Source organism: Dromiciops gliroides, chromosome 4, assembly GCF_019393635.1.
Source record: "Dromiciops gliroides isolate mDroGli1 chromosome 4, mDroGli1.pri, whole genome shotgun sequence".
Classification (NCBI taxonomy): Eukaryota; Metazoa; Chordata; class Mammalia; order Microbiotheria; family Microbiotheriidae; genus Dromiciops; species Dromiciops gliroides.
Genome location: NC_057864.1, coordinates 236,551,458 through 236,569,247, shown reverse-complemented (window position 1 = coordinate 236,569,247; position 17,790 = coordinate 236,551,458). Strand labels below are relative to the sequence as shown.

The window sequence follows — 17,790 nt, the reverse complement described above, 5'->3', positions numbered from 1 at the left end:
ATACATGTTCTGCCCTGCTACATATGGTTGTACCCAAGGCTTCTAACCTAGGCCCTCTTCTCTTCCCTATCTACCCTCTTTCCTAGGGAGTCTTGTTAGCTCTCCATGGGTTCACCCGTCATCTCCAAGTCAATGACTTCCAAATGTATGCATTTAAGTCTTATCTCTCTCCTGAGTTCCAGTCCTAAATTGATTACCATGTGCCAGGGACTATGTTAAGCCCTGCGAATACAAAGGGGAAACTGATAGTCTCTGGCTTCAATAATAATAATAATAATAATAGAGGAGACAGCATACATAAATAAACCCCACTATATACATGTATATGCATTTATAAACATATATTCAAATACATATGTATGTGTGTATATATGATCTATGTATATCTATGCAAAGTATATATAGATATACACACAGAATATGTGTATGTTTGTGTGTGTGGTGTTGCATGTGTACAGAGTAGATAAAAGGTAATCTTAAAAGGATGGCACTAGCAGCCAGGGCTAGGGGACCAGGAAAGGCCTCCTGGATGAAGGTGGCACTTGAGATGAATCTTAGAGCTAGAGATTCTCCAGGTCAAAGGTAGGCAGGGAGAGTATTACATGCATGAAGACAGAAAATAGATTCGTCATGTTGGGGGGGCGGGGAGTAGGCCAGTCTGGGCGGATCTTCGAGAGTGTGGAGGGTCATAGAAAATGTGAATGTGAGTAGAATGTATGAAGATTGGAAAGGGATCAGCTTGTGAAGTGATGTAAATGCCCAACAAAGGACTTTATATTTAATCTTGGAGATAATAGGGAGCCGCTGAAGTTTGCTGAGTAGGAGAATGATGTTGGTAGACCTATACTTTGGGAGCTGTGTAAAGGATGTATTGGAATAGAGGAAGACCTGAAACAACTGACCAATGAGAAGGCTTTTATAAATAGTCTGAACTAAAGTAGTGTTTAAATAAGTGGAGAAATGAGGATGCATATAAAATATGTTGTAGGGAAAGAAATCACAAGATTTGTGAGGGGGTAAACGAGAGAGGAGTCAAGGTGACATTAAGGTTGGAAACCTTGGAAGGATGGGGATGCCCTTAATAGGGAAGTTCAGAAGAGGGGAGGGCTTGGGTGTGAAAAGACAAGCACATCAAAGTGCTGCCCAAATAATGCTCTGTGAAACGGTGTATAGTAAGAATGGGGATTCTTTGAGGATATTTTAATGTTAGTTTTATTTTCCCTTTAAAACATGAAATATGGCATTATCAGAGGTGCTACACGTCAACAGTACAAAAATAGGCTTAAACTTCTCTCTTTTATCACATAATTTCCTTGAACCTTTGACCTCTCTTTGTTTTAGCCAGGGATATTCCATATCTCCTTCCTCCATCTTCTCGCAAACTCTAGGCCATATGGGTTTTGGCAATATAGTTTAAACCTCAAATAGTTCTATGACTGAATGGGCTTGGAAACTTAGATTATACCTAAGATCCCACCCAGTTCTAACAATCTGAATCTTTCCCCATGATGTCAGACTCACTAGGAAGACTGTAGGAGCTCAGGCCATTGCTGCCTCTCTTTCCGTACCTCCAAAATCAGGACCTGTGCTCTACCAGAAAGAGCTCTGTTGCCCAGCTTGTAAATATACTTAAGTCTTACCAATATTGATTATTTGTTTGGGGAGGGGGTTAGCCAGTCTGAATTAATGAAAAGTCTAAATTGCAGCTCTTTTTGTTCCTTTTTAAAACTGAAATGCAAGTTAAAATTAATGTAGTGTCCTGGAAAGTACACTGCATTTGGGTTAGAGGATTTGGGTTCTAATCCTGGCTCTAACATTTAAATTCATTATCAAACAAAATAATATCTGGAAAACTCTTTGCAAACCCTAAACCACTATATACATATGAATTATTGGGCATGTTCATAAGCAGCAGGGAGGAGGTAGTAGGTAAGGGGAGATTGAAGATGAGAGCATGGGGATGATAGTGGGGTAATCTACTACTATTATTATGGGGATTGTGTTGAGGGTAATCCTTTATTATTATTATTGTCATTGATCTGCCTAAGAACCCAGCCCAGATGAGATTATCCTGTTTTTTTTTCTTTTGTAATTTCCAGATAACAGGAATGAAATTCTGCTAAAACAGTGCTATCTAGCATATTAAGAGGAAAAAACAACAAGAAATCTGGGTTTTAATCCCAACTTTCTCACTAACTTGCCCTGTGACTAGTCAAAATGACTTTCTCTTCTTTCCCATCTGCAAAAAGAGGGGATTGAAATAGATAATATATAAGATTTCTTCCAGCTCTAACAATGAATAAGCTCTCTCCCATTTAGGGCAATGATTTTCCCCAGATATCAAGGTGATAGCTGCTACAGGAAGTCACAATTCTTTTTTTGTAGGATTAGCATTTTAGAGCTGGAGGGAATTTTAGAAGTAATATAGTCCAATTCGTTGATTTTACACATAAGTAAACTGAGGCCCAGAAATGTTAAGAGACTCACTTGAGGTCATACAGGCAGCACAAAACTTGATCAAGTTCTCTGACTCCAGATATTTCCATTGATCTGTGGGGACATTGGAATGTCATAAATGAGCAGCTAAGGATTCATCTTAGTTGAATTCCGGGGTGAGATCCTCACAGTGGTGATATGACATCCAACTGAAATGTCAGTCATTCGTTGAAATACTGGAAGCTCTCCATCTCTTGCCACAGAAAACAACTCTCACCCCGGTACAAGAGCAGTCATGTCAGGCCTATGAGGACAAGATGAATGCTCTGTTCAGCCCACACCTGGGCTGGAGACAAAGGGAGGGCTTCCCGGGAGAGCACCTAATCTCTCCATTCTTACTGACCTGTGCATTTTTCTGTCAAACACAAAGCTTGCTTCTGAGAAACAAATACTATGCACAAAAGACATAGGCATTCTGCAACAGCTGCCAGCTGCCACCTTCCCTGGAAGGCCTACCCTTCCTTCCCCCCTTTCTACTCTGAGTGTGGACTCTAAGCTGTTGACCTGAATATCATATACCTGATATTGTCAGGGGCCTGTCCTCCAGAATCCCTCTTATCCTCCCCTCTACTCTTTCTTTCTTCCTTTCTTTAGGAGGATCAATTGAATAACTGGGCATGTTGAGCTTGGATAAGAAAAGAATTACCGGGGGGGGGGGGGGGGGGGGGCGGCGCACATGAGAGCTTTTTTTTCCAAGTATTTGATAGGTTGTCATTCAGAGGATGGATTTGTTCCATTTACCTCCACTGAACAGAATCAAGAGCAATCAGTGAAGCTGAAAAAGAGGCAAATTTCAGTTTTATTGGCAGGAAATCTTAAAAATTAGAGCTTATTGAAAAGTGGAGTGGGCTTTCTCCAGAGGTCTTCAGAGACACTGAATGACCATATGCTGTCTGTGTTAAAGTGGGGATTCTTTGCAGGGATAAGTTGGACTAGGTGACTGCTGAGCTCCTTTCGAATTCCTAGATTCTGGGATTCTCTTTATTTCCTCACTTCATTTTACCTTCCCATCCCAACTGCTTATTCAGAGCTACAGACACCATGCTTTTCTGTGGTTTTGGACAACTGAACTCTCTTTGGGAAGAGGAGCTACTTGTCTGTCCTTTCCATTCCCTTTCAATATACCCCCCAAATTAATCAATCAGCAAGTTATCTATTAAACACTTAATTTGTGTCTGGTGAGAAGCAGCTTTGGCATCAAAGAAGACCTGTTAAATATTGCCTCTGATATGTATTGTCTGTTGCTTAACTTCTAAATGCCCCCCAGAAAACTCTCTAAGGCCATAAATTGCAGAGAAGTTTCTCTTCTGCATTGATAATAATGTTGTTGGGTGTGTTTTTTTTATCAGAAGTTTCCTATCCTTAATGTAAATGCAGATCCATTTCCATTCCTATCCCATCCCATGTGCCAAGTACTGTGCTGGGCAGTGAGAATACAGAGACAAGAACAGAATATTCCCTACCCTCAAGGAACTTACATTCTATCAGAGAGACCATATGCATATAGGTAGCACATGCAAGCTTTGAGCTCACTCTCCCTGTTTATACTCATGTTGATAGATCACATCTCCAGAGATCAGCTACAGTTCCCTCTCTGGGTGCCTTATGGCAAAAGGGTCAGAGTTCTCTAATCCTATTGCTTACAAGCTCTCATCTGGCTTATTTCTTCCAATGTCAATGACCAGTTAATATTTCCTCGATTTCATCTCTTCAGGAATTAACACCCCAGTATCATTGCTGTTTCTCCAATGATGTGATGACTAGATAACTTCAATTAGCTTTTGGAAGGGGCTATTTATTGATAATATAGAGCAAGAACAGATATACAGAAATATCCCTCCCAAACAAGTTGTACTATGGATTGAAGCATAAAGTGGTAGTTAGAATGGGTACTAGCTATTTTTTTTTGCGGGGCAATGAAGGTTAAGTGACTTGCTCAGGGTCGCACAGCTAGTAAGTGTTTGAATCCAGATTTGAACTCAGATCCTCCCGAATCCAGGGCCAGTGCTTTATTCACTGTACCACCTAGCTGCCTTCATAAAGTGGTAGTTAGAAAAACTTCCTTCCACCAAGTTCACTTCTCAGCAAGAACACAGCAAGTGTGGCTGGACTGGATCAATCACATTCCTCGTCATCAGGGCTGTTTTGGCTCACTGGCCAGACTCACTAGCTGCAGCAGCTAGCAGCCTCTGCTATGGATGCCTGGCACTGCTGAGCCTCTAGTGTTTCTTTTGACTCATTGAAGCTCGTGCGGTTGTTCCATCTCTGATACTCATTCACCTAAGAATAAACACACCAGACAGAAAAATATAAGCACCATGGGTTCAAGGCCATATGGCAACTAGGTCGGGGAGGGGTTTCCCCACCTGGAGGCTTCTAGCATTTCTTCCACCTCACTTGCAAGCTTTCAGGGAGAGAAAGAAGTTGGAATCTTCTTTTGGAGTCATTTGAATGGCTCAGCAGCCAATTAAAATCATTCTTCCTCACCCCACCATGACAGGAAACAGCCCCATAACACATGCATTTGCTCTAAAGGGGAGGGCTGAGGCCTTCATCACTGGAAGTTAGCTTATCAAACCTCCCATGTGAGCTGGCAACAGGCAGAGCGTAGTGTTAGGACCTTAAGAACTGGACCCCCCACTGGCTAGCTCCCTGTCACCCATAGAAGGGTCATCATGATTCTCACCTGCCTCTTAGCATAAGTAGGAAAAGACAGTATTTTTCCCTCCAAAACTCTGCCATTTGGATAGATCCAGATCCCGATCCCATCTTTTATTTTCTCTTTCTCCATCCCCACCAAAGAGAGACCCTCTACCTTCACATCAGTTTCTTTCCCCAACTGAGACTTTGTAATGTGATGGATAGAGTGCTGGACTTGAAGTCAGAAAGACCCCAATATTACCTTGGATGCTTAATGGCTGTGTGCCATGTGCAAGTCACTGACTTCAGTTTTCTCATCTGTAAAGTAAGCATAATCACACCCATAGCACCTACTCTTAAAGGAGGCATGCAAATCGTGTGTATGAGTCTGCAAAGCGATGTGTAAACTTCAGAGTTCATTCTCTCCCCCACATAGACTCTTACCCCACCTTACAGAAATATATCATCTCATCTCCCTCCACTTCCACAGATACACCCTCTCATCCTTACATTCAGATACACTCATTCATATACACACAACTCTATAACAAAACCCATCAAATGGATTCATAAGATATAGAGCTGAAAAGTCTATGCCCTAGAGCTCATCTAATCTACCTACCTAATTTTCAAGAAGGAGGAAACCCAGTCCCAGAGAGGGGAAATAAATTGTCCATGGTCACACAGTAAGAACCAGAATTTGAACTCAGCTTCTCAAAAATCCTATCCATTGGTCTTTTCATTGTACCAACCACATTCAATTCAACAGACATTTAAAAATGTCTAAAATATACGAAATCCTCTTCTAGGCAAAGATAAAAAAAATCTACAATTCCTACCCTGAAGGAACACCTAGATTCACCCACACACAGTCACAGTTTCTCATGCACATATTAACATATACTTATTGACAAGAAGCGTATGTGCATACCTGGCATCCACAGTTGTTCACATGTACTCTCCCTCATTCAACATTTATCTTTTAAGTGCTTGCTGTGGGTAAGACATATGTTCTATTGGAGAGAAACAAACATATGTATCAACCTCATTTACATATACAAATGGAATCCATGTCGATGAATTTTATAGCTTAGGAAACTTGATAGCCAGTCACAGAGGCACTCACATACTCACATGTTCCCTCTCTTCCCTATCATGGGGAGGGAGACTGAACAAAGTTAACTGTTTTCCCTTCCTAATTCAAGTCAGCAGAGTCACAGGGGAATTTATCATGGTCCCCTCCGGTGACTGAATGCCCTTACTTACCTTGCCCAGCTCTGTTAGACTAGTAATGTAGGGGAGGAAACAGATGGATCACATTCTGAAAGGTGAGATCATCTCACTTTTGCCCATTCTTGGAAAAACTGTTACTTCCCAGAGATTTTATTAGTCACTCCTTTTGTTGAAAGACAGTTTGGCATTACCAGATGGAAAATAAAAATGTTTTCAGAAGATGATTTCCCTTCAAGTATTCCTCCTAGGATCCCAAAATGATTACTTCTGGGGGTGTAGCAAAGGAGGAATGTTCAACTGCTCTTGGTGACAAGAAATGAGATGTGTGATGCATTCTGTGTGTTGTGTGCATGTGCTACGTGTGGCAGTGGGTTCTGTTGTTGTGGAAAAGATCAATTTGTATGTGATTCCAAATGGAACTTGTTTCTTTTTATATTATCACACAACCTTGTAACACAGCCTGGCATATACCAACATCATTTGTTCATCAAACATTTATTTATTAAGCCCTTACAGTATGCAAGGAATTGGACTAGGAAATAAAGGCAGAGTGTTCCTCAAAAAATCTGTAATTTTGGGGCAGCTAGGTGAGTCAGGAGGACCTGAATTCAAATCTGGCCTCAGACATTTGACACTTACTAGCTGTGTGACCCTAGGCAAGTCACTTGACCCCAATTGCCTCACCAAAAAAAATCTGTAATGTTGTCTATGAGAATACTTCCTCTATCCATGCAGATTGCAACCTCCTTCATACTAGTAGATAATTGGGGCACCTAGATGGCGCAGTAGATAAAGCACTGTCCCTGGATTCAGGAGTAACCTGAGTTCAAATCCAGCCTCAGACACTTGGCACTTACTAGCTGTGTGACCCTGGGCAAGTCACTTAACCCCCATTGCCCCACAGGAAAAAAAATCATACTAGTAGATAATTTTGGGGTAGAGGGAATCATAGATTTAGATCTGAAAAGAAGGACCCTTGACACCATTAAATCGAACTCCTTCATTTTATAGACGAGGATGAGGTCCAGAAAAGTGAAGTGATTTGTTCAGGGTCATTCAGCTAATAAGTATCTGAATCAGGATTTGAACCCACATCTTCACTACTTTGTGAATTGCTGATAGGAAAAAAAATCACCTAAATGACCAATCCTCTGGTGACGAGCATTTCTAAATTTATCTAGATTGGTCCTTGGACCACATGCCACAAGCCATTATTTGGCTCATTTTTGAAGCTTTTCTAGCTTGATAAGACAGGAGAAAGTTTGCATGGCAAGAACCCAGGGTCATGCTGAACCTTTAGAACCACTGATGGGTAGAAGTATAAAATATAATGCCTGACCTCATGGTGCTTACTATGTGATAGTGGAAAGGAGATATACAAAATACAAATATGAATGTGGTAAGTGCATAAAGAGGAGTGAGTATAGACAAAAGAAAGAAAAACACTTTCCCTGGGGGCAGGGGGTTGGAATTCAAGAGTTGCCAGTTTACTCTTTCCTCCCCAGAGCACTCTAGAACAAAGGAAGCCTCAAGGTAAAATCTTCCCCTGAGAGAGAATAATAAATTATGGAGTGAAAACGATATTGTGTAAAGACAACAGAAGAACTAAACAGATAAACAGAGACCACTCTTTCTTGTATCAAGACCTAAATGTTTCTGATATTGAGAAAGCCTACTGGGATCCCCAAGAGGTAGCAGAACTAACAACCATACCCCATATACCACCCCTTCAACCCCTGGTCAGCCTTGAAAACCCTCCAAAGGGACCATATGTGATTGTTTTGTGTGTTGTGGGGTGGGGAGAGTGGTGATGGCATAAGAGTCCCAGATCACAGTGGTGGTGATGCTGCTGGTCCTATAAAATCATAGAACGCCAAGACTGGGATGGACCCTAAGGTCATCTAGTATTGTCTCCTAATTTGGCAAATGAGAAGATGAGGTCCTTGGAAGGAAAGTGATTGGCCTGGTTTACAGAGGTAGGAAGGAGTAAGGCATCTGATTACATGTTCACTGTAACTGTCCTCACCCCACCTCCAAACATCATCACTATTCTTTTCTCCTTCTCCCCTAGTGGGAGGCATAAACTTGATAATTTGGCCTCAAGTTTGAATAAAGACAAATTGCCACCCTTGATTTGGAGGATGGTAGAGTTCTTTGCTGCCTTATTAGGTTCTGGAGCTACAGGCCCAAACCAACTCTGTTCCAGGATGCCTGCAAGTGCCTTGTAGGAAGCAGACTTTAGAAGATAATGAAGCCAGTTGCTATGCCAAATAGGAGCTCAGTGATTCTTCTAGATTGGTCCATTAGGAAGATGTGGAGTGTCTCCCAGGATTTCTGGTACAAATCAAAATATTGAGGCAGTAGGTGGCACAGTGGATAAAGTACTGGCCTTGGATTCAAGAGGACCTGAGTTCAAATCCAGCCTCAGACACTTGACACTAGCTTTGTGACCCTGGGCAAGTCACTTAACCCTCATTGCCCCACAAAACAAAAAAACAAAACAAATCAAAATATTTATGAACAATAATCCTAAATAATTCTCCACCATCTGGGCAAAGATGACCTTTGTAGTGTCTCATATTGGGACAGGCTGCCCACTGTTCAACCTTCTATCTGACATGAAATGGATGTTATAGAGTGTTTTTTTTCATGAGCTCAAAGTGATTTTTTAAAAAAAGAAGTAAACAGTTTGACTTTAATGAATCCCTTGGTCTTTAATGTTTTCCATATATTTCTTTTGGATCTTATATATATAAAAATTTCCATTGAGTTTTGGTCTTTTTTGTCAGAAACACCTGAAAGTCTTTTCAGTTCATTCAATATTCTTCTCCCCGCCCCCCCCCATTCATGATTATATTCAATTTGGCTGGGTAAGCTATTTTTGGTCACTGCCCCAGCTCTAAAAGTGAATTTTGATACCTCTTAGAGTCCAAAATTGTCAGCTACAAGATTTGCTTGACTTGGGTAAGGATAAGAGGTCATAATGGCCCCTTTAAGAGCCCAAGCTAGTATTTGACATGGTTAAATCCTAGTTACGATCATGGTCTTTGATCAGGTTTAGAAAAAATGGCTAGACCTATTTGTAATGAATGATCCTGGAGGTAGTCAGGTTGGAGGGTCAGTCATTTATATACATTCATCCTAATTGTCTTACATTAGGTCATTTCTGAAACTATAGTAATCTCTAATTTTTTTCCTGTCTTCCTACAAGTAGCACAAGGTGGGGGGGGGCGGGGAAGAACAAGAAGTTCTGAGACTGAATTTGAAACTCATGTCTTCCTAACTGCATGCCAGTGCTCTCTCCACTGTACCAACTAGTTGCCTGTACCACATTAACCAACACAGAAGAGAACGTGGGCAAACATTACCTCTCAAAGGCCACAAAACTCACTCCCACAGCATGGTTCTGCATGTACTTCTGTTAGTTAATCCCGACAGAGGACTACATCATTGGTGGATGGGGCAAAACTACTTATTAGAAAGGCATAGAGACAACAGTTAGGAGGAATTTGGAATATGACCTAGGTTTAAGAGATCATCAGATTAAAAAAAAAGATCAGATATTTAGTTGCCAATACTCTCTAATGGACAATTATATGATTAATGTTAGTGCTGTATCAGTAAACTATGAAAGCAAAATCCCATGCCCAACTCATTTATCTTCCAGTGGAGTTTACTGAAGGGGGTGGCACAACTGGCCGTATCTTGGATAGGTAAACCATATGTGAAGAGGCAGTTTGGTGGATAGAGCACTGGCCTTAGGAGTCAGGAAAAGCTCACCTTACACATTTGTTGTCTGACCCTCCATACACCTAGGGCAGCTAGGTGGTGCAGTGGATAGTGTGCTGGGCCTGGAGTTAGGAAGACTCATCTTCCTAAGTTAAAATCTGGCCCCAGCCTAGTTGTATGACCCTGGGAAAGACATGTTTGCCTCAGTTTCTTCATCTGTAAAAAGAGCTGGAGAAAGAAATGGCAAACCATTCCAGTACCTTTGCCAAGAAAACCCAGATAGGGGTCACAAAGAGTTGGACGTGACTGAAACAGCTGAACAACAAAATATGCCATCTGTAAAATTAGTTTAGACGTGCTGGTTGCAAAGGCTTCTTCCAACTTTAAATCTATGAGCCTGTGACAAAGAATGCCAGCTTGGGAGCACTTGCTTATTATCTGCAGGCATAGCTTTTGAGAGTCAAGGGTCGGGGTAGCTAGGTGGCGCAGTGGATAGAGCACCGGCCTTGGAGTCAGGAGGACCTGAGTTCAAATCTGGCCTCAGACACTTGATACTTACTAGCTGTGTGACCCTGGGCAAGTCACTTAACCCCAATTGCCTCACCAAAAAAAAAAAAAAAAAAGAGTCGAAAGAGTCGAGGGTCACCTCTATGGATGAAGAGGTATCAAAACAGGATCCCCATGGAGGAACCTAAACAATATCTGCCAAGTTCTTCCCTACTAATCATGTATTGCCAAGAAACATGTAACCTGAGAGATCCTGAATTGGAAAAGGCTATGGGCCACCTCCAGTACATGATATCGTGAGAAGGCTATGGGCCCCAAAGAGAACATTTGAACCAGTACACAATTTGCAAGATCCTAAATTGAGTGGAGAGAGTGGAGTGGTGAAGGAGGCTCTCCCAACTCAAGTCAGGATCACTAAGCCTGAGCTCCAGAAAACCATTCTAGGGAGGGATAATGTCTGGGACCACAACTAAGGAGAGAAAAGGTTTGACTGACATCCTGTTGATGGGAGAGGATTATATTTTAGGCTCTGTTTTTTGCATAAGACAAAATCTCTTCTACTTCATGCTTCTCTTTTTCCTCTCCCCCATGGCGTTTTCTTGGTTCTACTTCCGTTTTGTTTTATCACTTCCTGCCTAGCTACATGGACTTTTGTTTCCTTTGTGAATTCCTAGTTTTAACCCCAGACTGGCCTTCCTATTTACTTATTTTGATCACAGCTCAAACCACATCTCTCTCCAAACCTGTACTCTTATCTTCAGGCTGTATTTATGAATTGCTAAATTCAGGCACCATTGGATTCTCTGTCCCTCACCTGTGTCAGTGGAGGTGGAGATTCAAAAAGGGCAACCAGGAGGATGGGCGTAGTATCAACCATACCATAGGAAACTCTGTTGAACTGGAGATATGTAGCCTGAAGAAAAGGACCGCAGGAGAATATGAAAATAATATTTAAGTATTTGAAGGGCTGCCATATGAAAAGATTTTTTCCTGCTTGGTTCCAGAGTGTAGAACTAGGACTAATGTGTAGAAAGTTATAAGAAGACAGATTTTGGCTAAATAAATATAAGGGAGAACCTCCTAACAACAATTAGAGATGCCCTAAATTAGAATGAGCTGCCTTGAGTTCTGTTCCTGGAAGTTGTCAGGTAGAGGTTAAATGACCACCTTGTAATCATGTCATAGAGAAGCATTAATACTCTTGAGCAAAAGTTGATCTACATGACCTCAGAAATCTCTTCACAAACTCTTTTAAGATTTTATGATTTTGATAAGGGTGGTGATGATCACAGTAAATTCACACAGATCTTTGCCCAGCTGCTTCTCTTGAATAATCTAGCTGTTTCCCAGTCAGTGAGCCTTGGAATGAAGCAAAATGTATCTCACAATTCCCACAACTTTGGACCCCTTTTCAAGACAAAGCCCAGAGATGTCACTCCTTTCACTTGAACTTGGGTTCAGTACCTCTAAACCACCATGATAAACCAATAAACAGTTATTTCTTAAGTGTCTACTGTGTACCAGGTAGAGTGTGTAGAGTGCTAAGTAGTGAAGAAGAAATGACAAAACAAATAGCTCACAGTAATCTTAGATTCTAGCAGAGGAGACAATGTATACCATATAGATGTATACAGATTACCTACAAAATAAATAGGCAATTTCCAGGAGAAAGGACTAGGTGCTGGGAGGATCAGCAAGGGCTTCATGTAGGAGTTGATGTTTGGAATGAGCTTCGTTGGAAACTAGGGATTTATGAGGTAGAAATGAGAAAGGAGGATTCAGGGAGATGCAAGATGGAGTTTTGTGTATGAGGAACAGCACGAAAGCAAGTTTAATTGGGCCACGAAGTTCATCCATCCATTCATTTGAGGAAACTGAGGTCCAGAACAATATATAATGGGGACTTGTGTGTTGTTGCAGGGGGCAGGAGACAAAAATACATCCTTGAGAACCACAGAGACCTGACAGGTGTCCCAGTTTTCAGACTGTGGGAGTTGAGGGAGCCAACATAAGTGGCTCTCTTGTCTTCCCCCAAGCCAAAGTGTGTGGAAGTGCACATTCCTGTATCCTAGAAAAAGAAGGCTGCCCCTTTTAAGGATCTTAGTCAGCAACCCCTCCAAGTCATATCACTAGCCCCAAAAAGTGCTGTGCTGAAAATGTGGAATTTCAGGATTGCAGAAAACTCTGTGTGTAATATACTTAAATCAATCTAGGCAACCACACCTAACAGCATCTATGTTACAACTGCTGCTGCTTGACTTTTCAGGCCTATTTTGTTGGGGCCTCAGGGATCATTCTCCCAAAGGTCACTGGTCTCCTGGTGACCCTCTGAGTTCCTGAGCCAGATGTGACCCTCCCCCCTGACTAAATGGGCCTCACATGGAGGCCAGATGTGGATTCAGACCCAGCTGGTGACCCAGGTAATTGTGACTCAGTATGAGGTCACATAGTGCAGTGTCTATCAGGTTAGAAGAACGCGCTAGGATCTCTGAAACAGCTTATGAGGAAATGACACTGAAAATCTCCCCAGCCTCATTGAAAGCAGTTTTGGATTATGCTAGACTGTGCCATAGAGCTCATGCCCAGGGATAACTTTCTACTCCTTTAATCGTTTATTCTTTGTCTCTTTTTTCTTTCCTTCTCATCTCATCCTCTCATCTTCTCTTTACCCTTCCCTCATCCTTTCTTTTTTCTCGTATTTCCTTCCATTTTCTTTCTCTGCCTTCCTCTCATCTGTCCTTATTTTTTGAATCTTCTTTCTTTCCTTCCTCCTTCCCTCTTCTCATGCTCTTCCTTTTTTCTTTCTTCTTCATTGGGGCCACATCAAAAGCAATCAGTTCTTCCTGTTGATTACAATTAAGGGGTCATAATTTTCTCAGAAGTGAGAGAATTCTAAGAGAGGTTAAGTGGCCCACTAGGCCTCATCTTGCCATGATGACCTGCGGACAGAGGAGAACCATTTAACTAGGCTATTCTGAGAGACCCGGGAAATCAGTTTCCTCCCAACCTCTATCAACCCTTTCAGGTTTTCAGATGGAACCCCAGCAATGGCAATAATGCAGGAAGAATTTCTCAAACAGGTCTTCATATCTTTGAGGTGTGGGGACAAAGGGAAGCTCAGGAAGGGCTATATGAAGAGTAGACCTTCCAACAGCTGTTTCGGGAAGGCAGCAGGAAACTAAAGCTAATGTATGTGGCCTCACCAATCTGGGGGCCCCCTCCCAACCAGTCTTTGTGGGTGTGATTAGAACATAATGAGACTTCGGTTGCAAGAAGTAAATCAGAATCTACACATCCAAATAATGACCCTGACCCCCTTCAAAGCTACCCCCTGGGAGCTCTCTTTGGGAAATTGCCTGGTGATGCATTTTTTTGGAAAATCCTCAGCAGGGGTGAATTTTCATCTTTTAAAGGTGAAATGGCCAGAAAGAGTGTTGGAAGTCAAATATGTTGAATTGGGGCAGGATGCAGGAGAGTAACCAGACTGCTTTAGTTTGTTTTGGTTTGGGGGTGAGTTTGGTTTTTTTGGTCTGGGATTGTGATTTCAGCAGTGTGGAGAGCTCTCTGATGAAGAAACTCCCTCCACCAATGCAGTTTATCAAAAATTCTACAATGTCTAGTCTTAAAGAGTTGTCTAGGGACATAGAGAAGTTAAACACACTCTAAGAGATTACAAGGTGTCATTTGTAGGGCTCAAACCCAGGTTGTCCTGACTCTTAAGTGGGCTCTCTATCCACTGTAGCTGCCTAATTATTGATCTAAATTAAAGTCTGCCAATACAGGAGACTGATAAGTTCTTATAACTTGCCTCTAAAGGCAATTCCCAGAGAGAAATAACATTCTAGGAACGATGGCAGCCTCATGAGATGAGAATGGGTGCACTGGGGATGGGGAGGGGAAGGGAAGGGGGAGGGGGGATTGCTGCTTGGAAGGATGCATAAATTCTGGCCTGCTTGTTAAAATCCCCGACTCCTCACATGACACTCATATTCCATGCTGTGAGGCTAAAAGGGGTTTTTAGGCTATGAGGTGTGAGTCAGCTCTTTGGTGGTGGTAGCAGTGCTTTATGGCCACCAACATATACACAAGTGGAAGGTGAAATGGTGGCAGCTGTTCCTTGCAGTAGGAGACCTTGAGAAGGTAAAGGGCCCAATTGGGAAAAAAAGGGCACTCAACCCTCAGTTGAGTGGAATTCCAGGTCACCAAAGAAAGCTTTGCATTAGAGCATTTCTCTGATTATGAGCCAACTCTTCCCCACTCCCTAAACAACTTCTTCAACCCTCAGGGTGTATAGGGGAAAGAGGACTACTAGCCTCAGAGGATCACATCTCATCATTGATTGGTTTTATGATCCTGAGCAAGTAACTTCTTTCTGAGCCTCAGTTTCCTCATCTGAAGAATGGGAATAACATAATTTGTACTATTTACTTTACTTTCAGTGTGGTATTGAAAATCTAATTAGAGACCCATCCTTCTGGACCTATTTCTTCATCTGCAAAGTAGATACATTCTATACCTCACAGAAGCTTTGTAAGAAAAAAAATGCTTTCTAAATCCTTAAGTTACATGTGTATATGTAAATATATACATACATACATATATGTATATATGTGTATATATATATGTGTGGAGAGAGAGAGAGAGAGAGAGAGAGAGAGAAAGGGAGGGAGAGATGGAGAGATGGATATGGATATGTTGTTGGTCAGTCCTTCAATACTTTGTGAGCTCCTTCACAGTTTTCTTGGCAAAGATACTAGAGTGGTTTGCCATTTCCTCCTCCAGCTCATTTTACAGTTGAGAAAACTGAGGCAAACAGGATGAAGTGACTTGCTCGGGGTCACACAGCTATTAAGTGTCTGAGAATGGATTTGAACTTAGGTCCTTCTGACTCCAGGGCTGATACTTTATCCACTGTACCACCTAGTTACCCAGATATGGATACAAATGACAATGAATTGTCATTACTATTACCTCCTTCACAGTGTTTTTTATTAAGAGAAGGACTTATGAACAATTATTGTTCTGTGGCTCTCATGGGGGTTGGTTGGGCAGTAGCCATGACTGTGCCTGCCCTACCCCTCGAGCTCTTCAGCAGGGATCCAAGAAGTGCCCTGGGCAGCGGCCCGTGCATGAGGAAGGCTGGGGCAATCATGTGACCACAGCCAGATTGCTCTGAGAGCTGTGACTCATTTTATTTCCTTCCCCCTCAGGGGGTTCATTGCTGGAACTTAGCAGCATCACATGGCTGCTGGGCCCTCCCACTGCTAGCCTTCACAGCTTGCCTCAATTACAAATTACACCAATTTTACCCATCCTGTTTTCTAGGAGCCAGGGCTCATTAATTGCCATTGCCTCTAGTCCCTGGGTAGGCTTTGTGGTTTGCAATGGGAGCTCAGCTGGGGAGGAGCCAGGGAAAGACACTCTTCAGCAGGGAGAGATTATTGGCAGTTCAACCAGCTGGCTTCTCAGTGCCACCTTGGCATCAGCACCAGCTTGGCCAGGACCTCACTTATCTAAGTTCATGTAGTATAGGAGAGAAGGGCCACTCTGGCTGAGGAAAAGCTGCTGCTGCATGGTAGAGCAGCTGAAGAGGAGGTAGGGGAGAGTGGCGAGGGTTTGCATGTTGAAGAAGACTGAAGGAGGGAGAACTGATAGAAGAGAAAGCCTGGCTTCTGCCACATAGACAAGTTGTGTCATCTCGGACAAGTCACTTCTGCTCATTCTGCCTCAGTTTCCTTCTCTGTAAAATGAGAAGGTTGGACTGGATGATCTTTTCAGTTTAGTTCCTCTCGACTGGATTATTGCAATAGGCTTCTAATTAAAATCTTCCGTATTCAAGTCTCTCCCAAACGAAATCTTTGGAAGCAAAACTCAAGTCTAACCACATCACACTGCCTTACTCAGAAAAGTCCAGTGGCTCCTTACTGACTCTTAGGAAGGAATATGGGGTGTCCCCAAAATCCTAGTACAGTTTCAAGCTATTTCATCTGTATGTATCTCATCCTTTAAAAATTTCTGTTTGTCATGAAAGTTTCACATCAATAAAGTAAGTACTAAAAATTTAATAGTAAATATTAAAAAAACATAAATACACACAATAGAGGACGCATCTTTAGGACTATTGCTTTACAACACTTAAAGGCCCAGCCACAATCTGGCTTCAATCTACCTTTCCAAATTTATTTTATGTTACTCCCTTTCATGCACTCTGGATCCCAGACAAACAGGCCTACTTGCTGTTTCCTGAATTTGACATTCCAGCTTCCATCCCTGTGTCTTTGCACAAGCTGCCTCCCCACCCCTCATCACCCCCCCCCCGCCCCCCCATGCCTGGAATGCATTTTCCTCTCATCACTTCCTCTTAGAATCCATCTTTAAAGTTGAACCTTTTTATGATTTCCCTAGTTGTCTGTCTCCTTCATATTGTCATATATGTGCTTAACTTTTTACATGTTGTCTCTCCCCCATCCCAGGGGGAAGGGGATAGTTTTCGTTTCTTTTTTGTATCTCTAGGTCCTAGCCCATATCCTTGTATTTGGTAGGTGCATAATAAATGAAATGCTTGTTGAATGAAACTGGATTAAAAAGTAGAGGAATTGGGCTGAGAAACACAAGGAATGGATAATAGCAGACATTTTCTATAAGGCTTTCACCATAATTTTTACTCTACCTACCTTAGAGTAGGTACCTGGAGTAAGGGTTATAATTTCCATTTTATAGATGAGGAAATAGAATAAGAAAAGTTAAGTGAGCTTGAAAAAACAACAACATGTGCTTCCAAAATCCCAAAATATAGCTTATAGAATTATATGTCAGCTGGCCAATTCCTTCTCCAGATAGTTATTCACCTATGAGTAAAAAAGAATGAACACACAGAGAAAAGAAGAAACAGTGATATCATGCATTTGTGGACACATGGCAGATGGGTGAGAGATGGGAGCCCGCTTCCCCTCCCCCACCAGCAGTTTATCACAATCTTCCTCGGAAGAAGAAGCACAAAAAAGTCCATGGGAGAGGTATATTGATCCTTTTTTTAATGTAAACTCAGTTCTGATGCTATGATCAGTCCTTCTTCCTTGAAGACTTCAGGCTTTTTCTTATTATATAGTATAGACTTCTGAATCATTTGTGGTCAGAAGCAGGTTCCTCCAAGTTCCACATATTATTCTAGAACCTTCCAGGGAA

General features: G+C 42.0%; 1 protein-coding gene and 1 long non-coding RNA gene across 2 annotated transcripts in view; one reads left to right on the top strand and one right to left on the bottom strand.

The window, feature by feature from the left end:
• NTN1 (netrin 1) overlaps positions 1-17,790 on the top strand; it is a 367,906-nt gene that overhangs the window by 323,399 nt on the left and 26,717 nt on the right. The gene's annotated exons all lie outside the window — the stretch shown is intronic.
• LOC122752983 lies at positions 4,340-6,151 on the bottom strand. The gene is made up of 3 exons (XR_006356230.1): positions 6,068-6,151; positions 5,399-5,454; positions 4,340-4,776 (listed from the first exon to the last, which is right to left on the bottom strand). It is a non-coding gene; the product is annotated as an uncharacterized LOC122752983 (long non-coding RNA).